Genomic DNA, 17994 nt, shown 5'->3' on the forward strand with positions numbered 1-17994 from the left:
GTCCTCCCAGTGGGGAGGAAGGAAACCCGGTGAGAGAGTCGTCGTTCGGGGGAGACGAGTCATCGGACTCGTGCCCGTCGAAGACGCTCTCTTCCAGCGGTTCCAGGGCGTCGACGGTGTTGCGTCGGTCCGCCCAGCTGCCGTCCCCCTCTCCGTCGACCTCAAAGGCCAGAAAAGGTTTTCTCGCCCCCGCTGAAGCTCTTTAGAAGGCAGGCGGGCGCAGAACGGGCAGGAGGCGTTGGAGGTGAGAGCCTTTGCCGGGCGTGGGAGGCGCCGAGGCGGCCGTCTGCAGCGGGGGTGGAGGTTCCGGCGAAGATGTAGCCGGTCCGGCAGGGTGGGGCAGAGGCGGCCGCGCTGGAGCTGGTAGTCTTCATTACCTTCTTCATAACTGCTCTTGCTTGAAGAAAAAGTGGGAGCAGAGCAACGGGTCCGCCCTGTTTTTATACAGTAATTGCGGACGTAGTTGAAGCCCGTGCGGCACGCAAGGGCGGGAAAGAAAATCTTCAGGACTGCGCATGCGCGAAGGGATGAACCCATAGCGTGGCTTAGAGGGCGAAGCCTATACGAAATAGAACTGGAAAATATAAGGTAGCATGTTCAATAAATGACAAAAATCTGGAAAACATAACTAATGCAATAACTCTGGTTTAGCATGGAATCATTAATAGATTTTATTTTACCATTAGCTGTTAGGCATACAGACTAGGCATAAAGTTACATCTGTTGGGTGACATGGAAGCTGTAATTACAGGGTCACATCTCTCTCTCTTTAAAGGTCTGTGCTAAGTGGCTCTCCATATATGTACTTTTCAAAATCCAAAATGTGAATGTAATTTCAACAGCAGCACAACCTTACTGCATAATAGTTATCTTATCTGATGCCATCACTAGGCTGATTTAAGAATTGAATTTAGGCTGCTATATTTAACAGTGAGTTCATTTCATTCAGGTGTGAGGATGGTGGACCAGGAAAGATGGGGGAAGGCAACAGGTAGGTCTAACACTAGGTGGAAGTGTAGGAGGAGCCACTTGATACCAACAGATTAATTTCTTAATATTATTAATATGGAAAAACTAATATGGAAAATCAATTACATAATGTTTGTTTGACAACATGTCTTAGTGGAGAAGAACACAGGCAAGGAGTGAATGAGACAGACATGAGGTGGGCGATGGCATCACGTAGAGATGAGACCAGTGACGACATCAGGAAGGAGTTCTATTAGTTAGACCACACAAAACTAAATGTCCAGTAAATGTCCAGTATGGTTTGAAGTTCTGTTGCCCAACCTATTCACTGTGTCCTTTTTGGGGAAAAAATAGTGCAGACAGAGATGGAAAATATAACAATTAGCCTATGTCTGACAGCGGGGACGTAGTAAACAAATCAGAACGCAAATTTAATTTGAATGCCATCAATGATGATTTATTTATTGTAATGAAAATACAGTACAAGAAAGAAGTGGGCTAAAATAATGTGGTTGCCACGGGGGCAACCAGGGGTGATGATTAGGTTGCCACTTGTCACAATTTGGTTGCCAACCATTAATGTCGAGCCCCTATTTATATATATGTATGTACATATATATGTGTACATATATATCATATAATTATTTATAATTATGGTAGGCCTACAGTGGCTGATATACTTTAAAATAAACCATTATTATTTAAAGCCCATACATGATGATGTGCACACTTATTTATTTGTTTTTTGTGTTAGTGTGTGTGTGTAGTTGCGCCCCTGTGCTCACGTTACAACTCTGTCTGTTTGTGGAGCCATGCGGTTTGTTGGCATGTTAACAGAGTGAGTTACAGAGTATTCTAGTTTTACTCGTATGTAGCCCATCTTTTGAAATTGTGCCCCACCAATTTTTTTTATATACAAACGCCACTGCCCCCAACTTCAGTGATTGACTGGCCATCTAGAATTTATTTATTATTATCTAGAAGTTATTTTATGCATGCAGCCACAAATATTCAAGATTGTAGCCTACTGTGGCGAGGTGCGTGGAAAGATTCACTCAGACTTCCAACCAAGGTAGGTTATTGACGAAAATAGGGCTGGTGTGTTGCAAATGACTGGGCAATTTTTTGATCCCAGTCCGTCACTTCCCAAGTTCCTAGTAAACCCCCCCTCCCTAAAATAAATGAAGACCTCAGTGTCCTTATGTTCTGGGTTCCAGTTTGTAAATATGTATTTAACTGCACTGCACATGTAAGGTTAGCCATTATGCATAAAACCTCTTGCTAGGATAGTAGTTTCAGGTGCTAGACACCAACTGTGAAACTAACTGTAATCAACTTTATTACTACTACCTAAGTATATCTTGCATATCATTTTGCAGTGTATAGTGAAACACTTTGAGAACATTGTTAATTTTCCCATCATCACACTGATAAAGCATCTTTGAATTGAAATTACGCTGAGGAGCAGAATCCAATCCCACGATGTATTCTCTCACAAGTGCCTTCACTCTCTGTGCCATCCACTTCTTGTATTCATTGTCTTGCTTTTCCTCTCCTTTCTTCACAAAACTTGCAGGACATAGAGTTCACTCTGCTCTTTCTGCTCCTGCTCATTAGGCCTGGGAGTCAGATATTAATTCTGGCCTGGATGAAAACCCTGTCGCCATTAAGATCAGGCGACAGCTCATTTTCCTTGGTGGCCTGCTGAAGACAACAGCAGTGATGGAATTGTTTTTTCCAGTCTGTAACCTCATTAACTCATTGGAATAAAGACAATGTGGAGTTGTTTGCATTACGCTGTAATTATGCTGATTTACTCACTTTCTCCCTCTCTCACTCATTCTCTCTTCTCTTTCCATTTGCCATTTTAATTAGATTTGTCTCTACTCAAACATTGACAATGTGGACTTGTGGCTTTTGACTCATGAATCAAGCACCCACCCATCACTTCCTATATGAATTTGAGTAGTGTGTGTGTCAGGAAAGAGAAAAGAGATAGGAAACGGAAGGTAGGCTGTAACAAAGTGTCCCATGCAAACATGCCGTATGTCTTCACTAGTCATTACCCTGTTTGACAAGGCTACATTCCATGAGACTGTCAGTGGGTCGGAAAGGACAAGTATGTGGAAATTTATTCTCCTGCAACTTCACGTGATCGGTGGCCTGACCTTGATTTTTCTCTTCCTTTTCAAGTGAGAGCCGGAGAGGGAAAAAAAGAAAAAGTAAGCTAGAGAAAGAGAGAGAGAGAGAGAGAGAGTGATGCTTGGATGAACACAGACTTTGTGTATGTGTCTCATGTGGATTTGATTTGGTCTTGTCTGCTGGGTGATGGGGGCACAGATAGCAGATGTCAGCCATTACTTTTTCCCGCTGCCTTTCACAGCAGAGTACACAATCTTAACATTAAATAAATGACAATTGTTCTAAATGATGTTATCCAAAATTACAGAACTTACTTTACAATTGTCATGACCGAAAGAACGAGGTCCAGGGTACAAGCGGACAAAATGCGTTTTCCTTAGAGACTTAGAGATAGGGTGAGAAGCACAGTCATCTGTGAGGAGCTTGGAGTAGAGCCGCTGCTCCTTCGCGTTGAAAGGAGCCAGTTGAGGTGGTTCGGGCACTTGGTAAGGATGCCCCCTGGGCGCCTCCCTAGGGAGGTGTTCCCAGCACGTTCAGCTGGGAGGAGGCCTCGGGGAAGACCCAGGACTAGGTGGAGGGATTATATCTTCAACCTGGCCTGGGAACGCCTCAGGATCCCCCAGTCGGAGCTGGTTAATGTGGCTAGGGAAAGGGAAGTTTGGGGGGAAGCAATTTTTGAAGGGGACATAAATAATACAACCACAATTATACTTGAGGATATGTGTACACAGAGGAAAGGCATAATGCTATCATTAGTGTAGCATGGAGACTTTACCATTATCCTTTTCAGTTTCTCTTTATTTAATGAAAGAGATATGTTTTCCATACTTGTAACTGCCTCATCCAACCAAATAGCAAGACATCTATAAAGACTCATTAAATTAGCTGATCATAATGTAAATTAGTGAGCCACTGGTAAAGCTCATCTGCTAACCCTGACAGCCACACACCTCCAAAAATATTAACTAAGCTCAACACACCTACCTGAGACTCTACACCTGACTGTCCCTGGTCTCCCTGTTCCTCAGTTCTATCTCCTTTGCCTGTGACATAGTGACGTTAGTATTTCCATAAGCACCCGTTCTTATAAAGATGTTACCAAATTGTCTTGATAAGAAGACTTCTTGTACTACGAAACAGATCTTATGTCTGTTCTTTTCTGTCATTTTATCTGGGCAACAACACTAATCTTTAACATCAGATAAGTCTAAATATGAGTTAGATTTATAGGTTCACATATTAAAATGATCTTGCGTCCTCCACATAAATAACTTCATCTGATTAATGTGAATAAAATATCCTTGAACAGCCTACTTACTAGATTCTACTAACTAACATTACTGTAGCGAATCCAACTACCAGTATGTTCTCTCCTGTAGTCTGTAGTATTGTAGTGCCGGAGCAACATAAAACCTTTCAGACCTGACAACGCCACCTCCTATTGAGGGTAGGAGGAATCCTTTGAAACCTTACTATGTTAATTAGACTGTTGCATGACCAACTTTAGTTCTTCCCTAACAGGAACAATTAACACGAGGCAAGTATTGTACAAAAATAAGTTTGGTTTTATTACAAAAATTAAAGACTTCCAGTTAAAATAGCAAGGGCAGATTAATAAAACAATCAATTAGATGGCAGATACATGTGGTCTTACTCTCCTCAAAGTAGCAAGTTCGGGTCAGCACGCGCACACCACTCCGGGAGACGACTGTGGGAGACAAAGAGGGGACAGAAGGCCCAGCACCGACAAGGAAATGCACTACACACTTATTTCTACACGATTCACTACAAAATATCATGAAAGTCACTACAAAATCTACAGTGTCGGGGGCTACGTACACACCCCAACAGAGTGTCACCCAGTGCAGTCTCACCACGAGGAGACAGTGGGTTGACTTGTACAGGATCAAGCTGTAAATATACATAAATTGAGGAGAGAAATGTCAAAACTTCCATAAAAATATATATATATATCTAAAGTCCATTTATAAATGAAATCACAAGAAAATAATCAACCAAGGGAAATAACCAAAAGAAACAAAATGGTAAAATAACAGTAGAAAACAGTGACTGGACTCCCTTTGAGAAAACAAACATACATTAGTGGCCAGTCACAAAGTTACAAAGTGTCTTGCAAATAATTTATTAGCACATTAATAAAAGGAGTAAAATATAAGTCTACTTAGCAAGGACACAAACTCCTATAGCACAGTTAATGCGGGAGGAGAAGTATTTTCCGGAGCTCTACAGTCACAGCAGCTCACTTGTCAGTGGTAAACTGAAACACACAAAGAAACTACAAGTTGAAAAACATTCTACAAAAGTGGCGCATGGCTTGCGGTGGCACAAACAACACAAAAGGGCAACATCTAGCCGAAACATCAATTGCCACCACATATGCCTAAAACAGCTGAGAGGCATTACCCTCAATCTGCCCCAGTTCACTCCGTGAAGGACGGGAACTTGTGCCTGGCTATCAACCTAGTGGGACCAAAATCAGAAATCAACCTTAAGCTGTACTTGCTCCCCAAATTACCGCAGCCAAACAGTTTCATATCTGGAGAACCCACACAAACGCAGAAGTAAGGGACTAATGACAACACCTTGTGAGCTTTTTATCACTTCCTGATTGGCAACCGGTCGCATGACCACATGCACAAATCAAACCAAAAAGCTGGTTTCCCACCGTATTGTTTACTTACACAGATATTTTAAGTATACATCATTATGTTATTTACAATACACAGCATGGTTTTAATTATATTTCTAGGGGGGGGGGACCTTTAGATAGGGGGGGGTGCTGACCACCCCCGGGAATTACGCTTATGTTTGGGCCTAGGAACATTTCATTATCTCTTATTTCCACAAATCCAAAACAAACCTTTGGTTCCAAATGATAAAAACCATTAACTCAGATTTAAAAATCAAATCTCCTGTAGCACTTCTATAAAATAATTAACTTTTGGCAGTCTCTCAGTGGCTGATGATAGTGGGAAAGTCATTATTTAAAGAGGAAGATTTAAGTTCCTGAAATGAATTTCAAACAAGTTTGACATTTTTTTAGGAACTTGTCAAAACCAGTTGACAAGTACACACATTTTTAGATCAAAAAAAGGTTAAGGGCTAGCAGTTCCCAGAGGCTGCAGTATAGTTCATACCTCATGGGAAAGTGTTGGAACAACATACTAATAATTGTGCTATTTTTACCTGGAAATATGAAGGATATATTTTCAGATTTGCAGACAATGGAAGGCATTAAAATGTCCCATCCATCCATCCATCCATCCATCCATCCATCCATCCACTGTAAAAGTGATACAAGTAAACCACATGGACAAAAACACACACCAAGACTGCAAAACGTGCAATAAAAAATGTGACTGTGCAATACTGTAAAAACATTTATTATTTTACTTTTTTTTTATTATATTTATTATTGTGTGTTTATCTGTGGATTATACTTGTCCTCTCATCCCTTGTTGCTGCAACAGTGTGAATTCCCCCACTGTGGGATTAATAAAGGATTTTGAATCTTTGAATCTTGAATCTTGAAAAATGACAATGATCCATTTACCGGATAGTTCCGGATGTCCTGCTCTCTTTGTGTTTACGTTAAACTCGGTTGCATTGAGGAACATTAACCGGAACCTCTAAGCAATGTTACATGCTGGAAATGGCAACTTTTGTTTGTTCAGGGAATGATTGTAAAGGTTTGACGTTTTGGGGCCGATTGGTGGGAATTTTTAATGGACAAAATACACACGGTGACTGGTAAGAGCAAATTACGTTTAAACACGTTTTACATTTTGACATTTAATTTTCTTTTTCTGAAGTTTGGCATCAGCATTCGAAAGTTGCAGTTTGATTATTGTCTGATGTTGTGTCCCTAAGAGTTTATAGCCATGCTAGCAGCTCTGTGAGGCTCTAGGCTATAGGCACAGTGGTGTTTTGAGCTCAATACTAATGTCAGCATGCTAACAAGCTCATAATGACAATGTCACATGCTGAGGTTCTGTGGGTATAATGTTTACTATGTTCACCATATTAGTTTAGCCAGTTAACATGCTAATCTTTTGTGATGTGATATTTCATAGGATAAGTGAAAACCTTGATCTGCTGCTGGTGCTAGATGAAAAGGCAAGTTAGAGGGATTCATCCTGGAGACAATGAATGTCTACACAAGCATTTTGAGATATCTCATTCTGTAACAAAGTGTTGGATCGACCAATCAAATTGAAATGCTGGCTTTACTCTGAAACTTAAAAATACATGATCAAATGTCTAAAATTCTGTACATTTTGGCGGTCAGACATACAGTAATCATCTTTAGGCCCCCTTTTAGGCAGTAGTAGGGGTCGGCCAATAATTGGACAACATTTTTTGTAAAATAAATATTTTTATTTTACATGTATCTCTGTCTGCTATTCTTTGTCACTTGAAAGGTTTTCTTAAATTCAACATTATTTATTCATAAAGGACAAGGATTTATTGGTTCTTATTTAGGAGTGTGTGGTCATTGCATTTTAAAAACAAGCTCAACTACCCTAAGATCAAACACGTGGCTTTTATATGGTCTTCTTTGTGTTACTGTGTAACAGCCAAACTCCATAACAATTTGTCCTGACTTGCCCCGAACAAAGAAAAAACTCAGAATAATCATATAAAGAAGCCAGATTGCACTGCTTTGGATTTGAAGTCGATGGAGGTCGGATTATAAGTCTACAAGGTGAGGTGACAAGCGCCAGCTGAGGCACTACTTTCTGGGTTCCTTATTTCTTAAATCCTTCTCATTCCAGATTATTTATGGCTCTAATACCATCTCCACGGTAGATAAAGCCGATTACACACCGTCTCTAAATGGAATTAGGTAATTTGCCTCACTTCATATATAATGTAATCTCCACTACAACCTCATTTCAACTGCTCCCTCTCTTGACTTGATCTTTTCCCTTACTATCACATTCAGAACCTGAAACACTGATAGGGATATGCCAAAAGTATGGTTATAGAGACACAGTAGCTAGTTATGTTTTAAATGTAGAAGTCGCACTCATTACATACCACTCGTCCATATGAGATGGTTAAACCACAGACAAACGGTTGCCTCAGTTTTACCTATCAAATTATTTAGAAAGTGTAGGATTTTCCTCCAAATTCCAGGCTATTTTGGGTCCTTCCGTTGTTCACAAGCTGAGTGAAGGCAGATCTCATTGTAGTTCTGAATCAGATTGGATTATAAGCTTAGTCTATTTTTTCTGTTCTCTCATTGTATTCGTTTTAGGGGAAAGCATCACAAGGAGTGCAATGATGCAGTGCTTTTCCCCAGCACAATCAGATTTGTCGAATTCCTCTAGACAGTTACCATCTAAAGTCATTCCTTTTCACTATATGTAACATGATACGCCAAAAAGTTATTTCAGAGAGCTTTATCAATTGATGATCTTTCAATCCACTGGAGTCCAATATTAAAATTCAAATGCAATCTCTGGCCACAGTTACTGAGATTATAATGTGAAATCATATAATTAGATCTTTTTACTCCCTAGATGTAAAGATGGTATCATACTACGATATCAAAAATGTGTGGCATAAATGTATTGCACAGTGATAGACCCAGATTGATACAGTCTGATGGTGTGTCTATGTTTGAATTTGAAGGTTGCCTGCTGTTAAATCTTTCAAAAGAATATGATTTCCTGTAAAATATTGAGATTATGTGAAAATGTACAATCAATCTTGCATGGAATGTAAATCCTTTTCCTCTAATCTTACAAAAGGCGTTAAGGCACAAGCATCAAGATTGCATGCCCCTGGTCACTAAAAGAATGACCCATGCCCATGATTAACCACAAAAAACATGCTATATTTCTCAGATTGTGAGTAATCTGCCAGTCTGGCTTGACAGCTATTCATTTTCTTTAAAAATCTCTCCTGCCTGCCAAAAATAACCCAAGCCTTTAAGCAAGACATAAATATACATAGTTTCCTAGAAATAATGTGTAAATCTTGCTTATCCATTTCACAGATACTCTGCCCAGATTAATTACAGATGAGGCAGTCCATTTGATTTAAGGAACGTGACCACGTACAAGAGGCTTCAAAGTAGCCCTGGGCAGGAAGTGAAAGAGGAAGCTCCGTAACCCTGAGCCTGGCAGGATACATCTGCTTACTTTGCTAGCTTTGCCTATGAAATTGATGGAAAATCCCAAGGGGCTTAGCCTGAGACTTCTCTACTTAGATATCCAAGTGACAGGACAATGGTAGATCCAAGGTATTTTTCAAATTCAATTTGGGTTTAAAGTAGAAGCTTACTTATTTCACAAGAGACAGAGCTAATGTCTTTTCCACTGGGCATACACATCTATCCAACAATGCATATGGCTGCCACTATTTACATTTAAACCAATACATGATCCACTCTACGGTAAGTGAAATAATGACTCCTACCCATGCTGGCATTATCTCTCAAGAAGAGCATGGTTCTCTATCAACTGAACACAAGGCACTCATGAGCTTAGTGGAGAAATTAATGAACAATGGATTGAAATCCATTACACTCATAACAGGCACCAGGGGAGCATGTATGGACAGACCAATGGATTGTACCACAACAATGACGGACAGTCGAAATATTCAAGAGTCAGGTAGAAGTGCATTGCCACCTCTCCATGTCCAAAACATTTCTGAAAAATTCACAAGTGATTGATGGCTCACATCAGCCTGTGACACACTTCACGTGTCCTGCAGTCACAGATTTGACGCTTGAACCTGCCATCTGCAGAGCCAGGCACCACACCGAGATGGGCCATGTGTTAGCATTTAGGATTGTGGCTCTGCTGGGCATTTCTAGTATTTATCAGTAGAAAGATTTTTTGTAGTTTTGATGAAAAATAACATTATTATATGTGTAGAATTCAAGCAAAATCAATGCAGTCCAACCCTGAACAATACTACTTCATGCATTCAAAGCACATTACTGCTTGAAATGATGGTACTGATCATTACTTGCATTAATCAAAAAACATGATGATTGGTTATGGGTGGGATTCAATTCGGTATGGAGTACTGCACATCAATTAGTGGGCAGTAGTAACCTAATGGTTAGCAAGCTTGTGGCTGATAATTTCATTGATTTAAAGGGGGAAACATTGGGTGGGAGCAGTTTCTAAGTAACACCCTCTCTTCATTTAGCATGTCTTATACTAAAACGCACACTGCTTCTCAAAGGTCAACAGGCTTGTACTGGAAGCTCCCCTGTTGTTAATGTATAGATCTGCATGTATGGGAGGCAATGTGCAATGGGTTGCTTGATGTTTGCTTAGTTCAAATTACTTGCATATAAAGAACAGGGTTCGTACACCTTTTCCAAGATCGAATTCAAGCACTTTTCAAGCACTTTCAAGGTCCATTTTAAAGCTTTTTCCAGCACCTTACACCACCGTAAAATATATAGGGGTGATATCAGGTAAAATGGGCTATCAGGTAAAATGGGCCATTTAAGGTATGGGGTCCCAGCCCCTCTGGAATTTAGAGCCAATGACTGCAAAGGATTTCAAACTGTTGTCATAACTGTGCTTGACAAGTAACAGGTGATTTGATTGGTTTATGGTTGCTATGGTGGGCGGGGCAATAATTCAAATCAAGACTGCACCAGAAAGCTGCATGGTAAGTAGCCTGGCATACCAAATCTAACTAAACTATTATAAGGATGATACATCTATAAAAAAAAAAACATGCACATAAAAAACTATGCATAATAGCTGTCTTGATGGCATCAATCAGAAATAATGTTTGGTATAGGAACATATTTTTTGAAAAAGTTATGTTTTTCTTGGCGGCCCAATTTAACTTAACCCACTGAGGTAAAATGGGCAACATGGTTTCAGCTAAAATGGGCCATCATCTGTGTCACTCACAAACACACATACACGTGTGTGTGTGTGTACGCACGCACACACACACACACACACACACACACACACACACACACACACACACACACACACACACACTCACCATGACCCCACCAATAGTAATAATGGTAGTAGATATTTTATTTACAGTGAGTATGGCAAACAAGAAGGAAGCGAGAGGAGAGGAGAGAGGGAGAAGGAAAGAGAGAGGAAGTGAGAGGAGGAGGAAGGATGAGAGAGGAGACAAGCAGAGGAGACAGGAAGTGAGAGAACAGGTGAGGAGAAAGGAATGCAGAGGAAATGAGAGGAGACAGAAAGAGAAAAGAGAGGAGGAGCAAGGACCAGAGAGGAAAGGATACAAAGATAAAACAGGGAGGGAAAGGAAGGCCAAACAACTACAATCTGTGGAAAGAGGAGAGAATGAAGGGGGCCTTAGATGAATACAGGGAGGGAGTGAAGAAAGGAATTACAGTGAGCATGGGGTGTGCCACACTGCAAAGACGCATCAGTGGAAAGGTTACTGGCAGTGAACATGTGTCAGGGCGGAAGCCCTACCTTCCAGAGGAGGCGGAAAGGGAGCTTGCTGCCACCCTCAAGACATTGGCGCAGAGGGGGTTTCCCTTCACAAAATGTGATGTCCAGCAAGTGGCCTTTGATTTTGCAGCCAAGAACAACATATGTGGTTTCTCCAAGACAGCAGGGAGGGCTGGATATTACTGGTTTCAGAACTTTCTAAAGCACAACCCAGAACTTGGGATGCGCAAGCCAGAGGTCCTGTCTGCAGCACGGGCTGCTGGACTCAACAAAGAGGTGGTTAGCAAGTGGTTTAACCAGTATGAGAGCCTTTTGGTCGAGCTGGGTATTGAGGGCACACCGTCACATATATGGAACTGTGACGAGTCTGGGCTTCAGGACCAGTTCAGTTCGACAAAGGTCGTTGGACAGGTTGGCCAGCCATGTGTGGAGGTGTGTGCCGGAGAGAAGGGGGAGACAACAACTTGTCTGGCAGCGTTCAATGCAGAAGGCACATACAGTCGAACGATAATTATTTTTAAGGGGAAGCATGTGGCTACAGGGATGCCCGGAGAACACCAGCGTAAGGTGTTCAGACAATGGCTGGATTACCTCTGACCTCTTTCTGGAGTGGGGTCAAATGTTCATTCAGTCCCTCCCCAGGGATGACCCCAGGCCCCACCTTCTCCTCCTTGACGGCCACAGTAGCCATGTCTCTAACCTGTATAAGAAGAGTAATAACCTACTGAAGAGCAAGAATGTGCACATCAAGTGCTTCCCACACTACTGCCCACACAACCCATGCGCTGCAACCGGCGGACAAGGCCCTCTTCAAGAGTCTAAAACACCACTGGGACCAGGAAGGGAGGAAGTGGACAAGGATGATGGCTGGGCAGAAGCTGTCAAGGATGGAGTTCTTTGCGGTGTTCAGCAGGGCTTGGGTAAAGGCTGCCACTATTGAAAATGCCCAGGCAGGGCTCCGGGGGACAGGGATGTTCGCTTTCAATAAAGATATCCTCCCTGAGACTGCTTTTTCCCCCAGCAAGACCACCGAAAGAGTGCTACCATCCACTCTACCATCCCCTCCCACAAGGCCGCAGTCACTCCCAGCCCCACCCACAAGGCCGCAGTGTCTCTTATCCCCGCCCACAAGACCACAGTCTCTCCCACCCCCACCCACTGGACCATGGTCGCCCCTGCTGACCTTGACCCAGTCTGCCCGCCGGCCATCAGCACTGCTCTCTGGACATCAGCCCTCCCACCAGCCAGCCAGACCTCAGTCGCCTGCCGATCCGCCAGCCAGACCTCAGACCTCAGTCCTCTGCTTCCCTGACACCCCTGTTACCTGTGGAACCACTGTACTTTTCTCCAGAAGATGAGAAGGTGGTGTTTGAAGAGGTTGTGTTGGAGGATGTACCGGAAGAAGATAATGACCTCTTCAATCAGTTCACACCACAGGAAGAAACCCACTCCCAGATGAGGGACCTTCCACCTCCACAGTAAGTGATATTTTATACTACTTTTCAAACTTAGGCTACATGACATGTTACACATGCATGCTCACGCAAACATACGCATGCACATTCATGCACGTACGCACACACACACACACACACAGACACACACACACACACACACACACACATACTCACAATTTAGTCCCTAATCATATAAAATGTACACCAAATAATTATTCTATTTCTTGCAATAACATAGGCTCTTTTTGTTATTTTCTTTCTGTTCAGTCTGTGAGATCGGTCACATTCACTGACTTGATCTCAATGCCGCAAAGGGAGAGGGCCATCAGAAAGAGAGTGAAGCCACCATCATATAACCTCACAAGTGAGCAACACATTGAATATATTTAAACAAAAAAGTCATCCAGCAAGCAACCAGCCAAGCAAGCCAGCAAGTACCCGGGCAGCAAGCAACCAAAAGGGAAAAAAAAGCAGGGCAAGAGAAGCAAATCACCTTGCAAAGTCTGCAACACCCACTATGGTGACCCAAATGACCCTAAGGCTACTGAGGAATGGGTAAAATGTGATCTGATGTTCTGCCTGGTTTCATGGGAGCTGTGGTGAAGAGAATGGTATCTGTGATGACGATGGTTTCATTTGCAAAGACTGTGTTTGAAAAATGTTTTCATTCTAAATGTGTTGTTCACACACACACACACACACACACACACACACACACACCACTGACATCCGTTCACTGATCTATGCTGTTCCAAAATGGACTTTTTTTAATTGCACATTTGAATATGTGGGTTTGCACCCAAAATGTTTTTTTTTTTTAATGGCACATATGAATATGTTTGTTTAATGCAATTTCAATGTTATGTGGCTGTATAAGCAACTGTGTTTTAAAATTAAATCTGATGATAAATTACTATTTCCCTTTGCAGTTTGACTGGCCCATTGTACCTGAAACAGCTGTCCCATTTTACCTGAAACTGCTCATGCAAAAAAAGTTGGCACAGCTGATGTTTCAAGAACTGTAGGGCCTAAATAATTATATTTTATTACATAATTTCAACACAAAATTATCAAAAACAGTCATTATTGATCATAAAAACACATGGAAAAGGCATATATGGTATTGTATTATTGTCCCAAACGATTTACCAAAAAGTGGCCCAATTTAGCTGATATAACCCCCAATACATAGTCAAAATTATTATTTAGTGTTTTTGTCACATTAAAAGACATAATACTATAAACAGCCAAAATTGTGTTTCGTAATAGCAGAAGGATCAGATATTTAAGCAATACACAAGTTTTATTTTTCAAAATGTATCAGTCTAAGTAGACTTTGCTATCTAACCTGCCTGAGTAAATGTAAAAACTATTACCCCAAACAAAATCACTCGACAGGTTCACTTCACTAACCCTGAATTATCACCTTGGAAAAAAGGTGGTGAACCCTCTTAGATTTTGCTCAAAGTTTATGCTACCCTTAATGTCCTTTCACACTTTTTTTTCCAAATATAGGGCATGCTGTACAAACTTGTAATGGTTCAGTCATATTGACATGTTTGTCTTCCACCCTACAAAGTTTTGGCTGCCTATGAATTAATGTCCAAATATTGCTTCCCAGATAATGTGATTTTCAGGCTGTAAAACTGAAGTAATTTCAAAGGCTAAAAATAGGTTTGAACAAAATCTGAGACAGTGCAACAACCTGTAATTCCATTTTAACCCAGAAGACTCCGACAGTGCACAGGCCCCTGCCTGATAAATAGCCTATATTAATTGAAATATTTTTTTTACTTCATTGCCAAGACATATACATTTATCTAGTGGAATAGAGCAGTGCAAATAGTGCATAAGGCCATCCTCAACCTTACAGTAGGCTACTTGTATGACACTCCATCTGACACTAATTCTGTTCAGCAATCAACGATTGTTAATATGCACCAGGCTAACGTTTGCAGGTTTTAATTTGCGGGTAGTTAATGTTACAGTTACTGTGATGTAACTTTGGCTATGTTCACTGCATATTCCACAAATGAACGTTCCATAACGGACATGCAATACTAACATTACATTATCACACCAAGTACTCTCAGTCACTTAGCCTGCGAATTCTTAGCTAGAAGTTACTAGCGTCAACAAATAGGCGCTAACTGGCGCTAACGTGTACAGTAGGCTACTTCAGTTGGCTTAGCTAGCTACTTGAAACTTACTTCATGTGACTCGAGAGCTCAGACTCGCCCATTGTAAAAAGCTGCACGTCTTTTTTGCAGACTTTACAAGAGGCAACTCGTAGGGTTTGTCCCTGTTTAATCCATAATTTGTATTTTTCATCTTCCAGCCAACGTTCATTGAAACAACAACCTGCCGGCAGAGATATTATGAATCCCACTATGGCCACGCCAAGACCCGCCCTTCAATACCATTTATTGGCCAGGTGTCCGTGATGCTTACGCAAGGTAGCATAACCGTGACCAATCGGCTATCCTAACCTTAACCACTCAAGGTGAAATGCCTTACCCCAACCAATCGAGCTGCTTCCTAGGGCGGGTCTTGGCGTGGTGGCAGATCGCAGTCACACATGCACAAGCGAGCAGGTTTAATTTTAGGCTCTCCAACATTTTATTTCTCCATTTAATAAACAAACTATTCAGTAAGTTAGGTATTTGTTGTCAAATAAATACAGTTACAATTTCAAGCATTTTCAAGCATTCTGTCCAAAATTCAAACACTTTTCAAACCTTGAAAACACAACATCAAAATTCAAGCATTTTCAAGGATTTCAAGCACCCATACGAACCCTGAAAGAATTAAGCAATTAGGCTTGGAGTGATTATAGATATCCGGCGTGATTACAGGTAAGGTGGTATTAGACCTGGGATGATGTGCTCAAAGGCCTGACTTCATCCCTGTTAAAGTAGAAGATCTGGCCAACTGCCTCCTCACAATCCCATGGCTAACAGCTCTCACTTTGTCTCTCTGCAGGCGTCTGGCCTGGGGCTACTGGCTATCTCTGCGAAAAGGTCAGCAGGAACCCTCTGGGCTCATAAAGACAGGCCAATTAACACACCCGCACTTGGAAACCTGCATTATTTATTCAGCATCCCTCTTTAGGATGAGGATGGGAATGAGGGAGGAGGCAGGGAGGATGTAGGAAGAGATGAAGCAGATCAATGGAAATGTGGAGTTTAATTACCGTCAGCTCGGCAGGCCATCTTCATAGGACTAAATCCTTGGCAGGGGCTGGTATAAATATACCGGCAGCACCCGGAGCCAGTATCTGTGTTTCTGACACGTTTCACTATTCACAGTGGTGTTGTGTTTAACAGCACTTAGATAAGGGTGAGAGGAGTCCTACTTGACAAGGCCGACACGCTTTATGATGAATAATGAAAGAAGTATTTTCGTCAAAAGACCTTAATTGGCTTAAAGGAGAAAAACATTTGCATAGAGTTTGAAAAACCTCCCTTTTTGTCAGGATAATTGAACGTCCTCTGTAGATAACTTTCCAGTCATGATACACTTACAGCATCACTAAACACAAATGTGTTAGCCCAGCTCAAGGATAAACCCCAGTGAAGGAAGTGAAGTTTCACACCAAGTGAAGGAAATGTGATTAAGTCCCTACATCTACACATCAAGCGATAAACATCATTAGATGGAAACCGCCCCGTCTAATTTGTTGTGATGTGCCTGTGATGTCATGATTGGATGTGCTCCTCTAAATGAGAGAGTGGCAATTCTAGCCGGTTCGGAAAAAACACTTTGATTAATCATGCTATGTTGCTGACTTCAATTATGCTGTGATAATGAAACAGTTTCTTTCAGGCATGATTCACTCCAGCTGAACAAATAAATTCACAGCTTAAATGTGCCCATAAGTGGCATAAATTTGTGATGTTTTAGTGGCTTTTGCTCAAACACACTGGGCACTGTGACCTCTTTATATGTGAGACATGTTTTGGTACAGTATAGCTGTCAACTGCAGACCCTATAATTGCATACATTTCTTATGTAAGTTAATGTATTTACTTTATATTCATGTAAGCAGTACGTATTTTCTGTGATATTATGTAAAATGTCAATATACATCCCCTTTGAACACACGAAGGAGGCACATTTCCAGTTGTTAAGGCTAATAAGCAGGCATCATTTCCATGACATCAAAGAATAATGTATGTTAAAACATGCCGGGATTGTTCACAGGTATGACTGCAACATCTTACATAATTATATACAGGGTGTCAAAAAATTATATTTTTATTGTTGTGAATAATGTTCCTTTGATTGCATTTAATTTGTACAGCATAATGCAACAACTTGTTTTAACATAATTTGTACTCTTTGACTAGACCATTTCATCTTGTATTGATATAATTTGTGTTCTTTAAATGGAGCATTTAATCTTAATGAATGAATGAATTCATACATTTTTACTATTTGGGAAAGCTTTTTTTCAGGTTGACAACTTCCAAAACACAATGTTATTTATGTTCATGCTTAACCAAATTGACAGTGTAGGGAGTCAGATAGCAGCTAAATTCAACTTGCTCACCTGCACACCTCACTGGACTCCTCCCTGAACGTTTCCCCCATGATAGACACTCACACATGATCTGAGGACAGAGACATGAAGCTGAGGGTGTAGGCAGGAAGGCCTTTGACCAGTACCCCCAGTAAGAAAGTAAGTAAAGTTTATTTATATAGCACTTATCACAGACTGAGTCACAAAGTGCTTCACAGGCCAAATAAATAAATACATTATTAAAAGAAAATCGATAATTATAAAAAGCACAATAAATCACAGAAAGTCACAGAAAAACACAATAGCACAGATTACATATCAATACAGTCAATAATGTTGTTAAATGAACGCATGACTAAAAAGATACATCTTTAGCTGCTTTTTAAAAATGTCAGCAGAGGCAGCCATTCTTAAAACAAGAGGCAAAGTGTTCCACAGTCTAGGATCAACTATTTCA

The sequence above is a fragment of the Perca fluviatilis genome, chromosome 6 (genome assembly GCF_010015445.1).
Source record: "Perca fluviatilis chromosome 6, GENO_Pfluv_1.0, whole genome shotgun sequence".
NCBI lineage: Eukaryota > Metazoa > Chordata > Actinopteri > Perciformes > Percidae > Perca > Perca fluviatilis.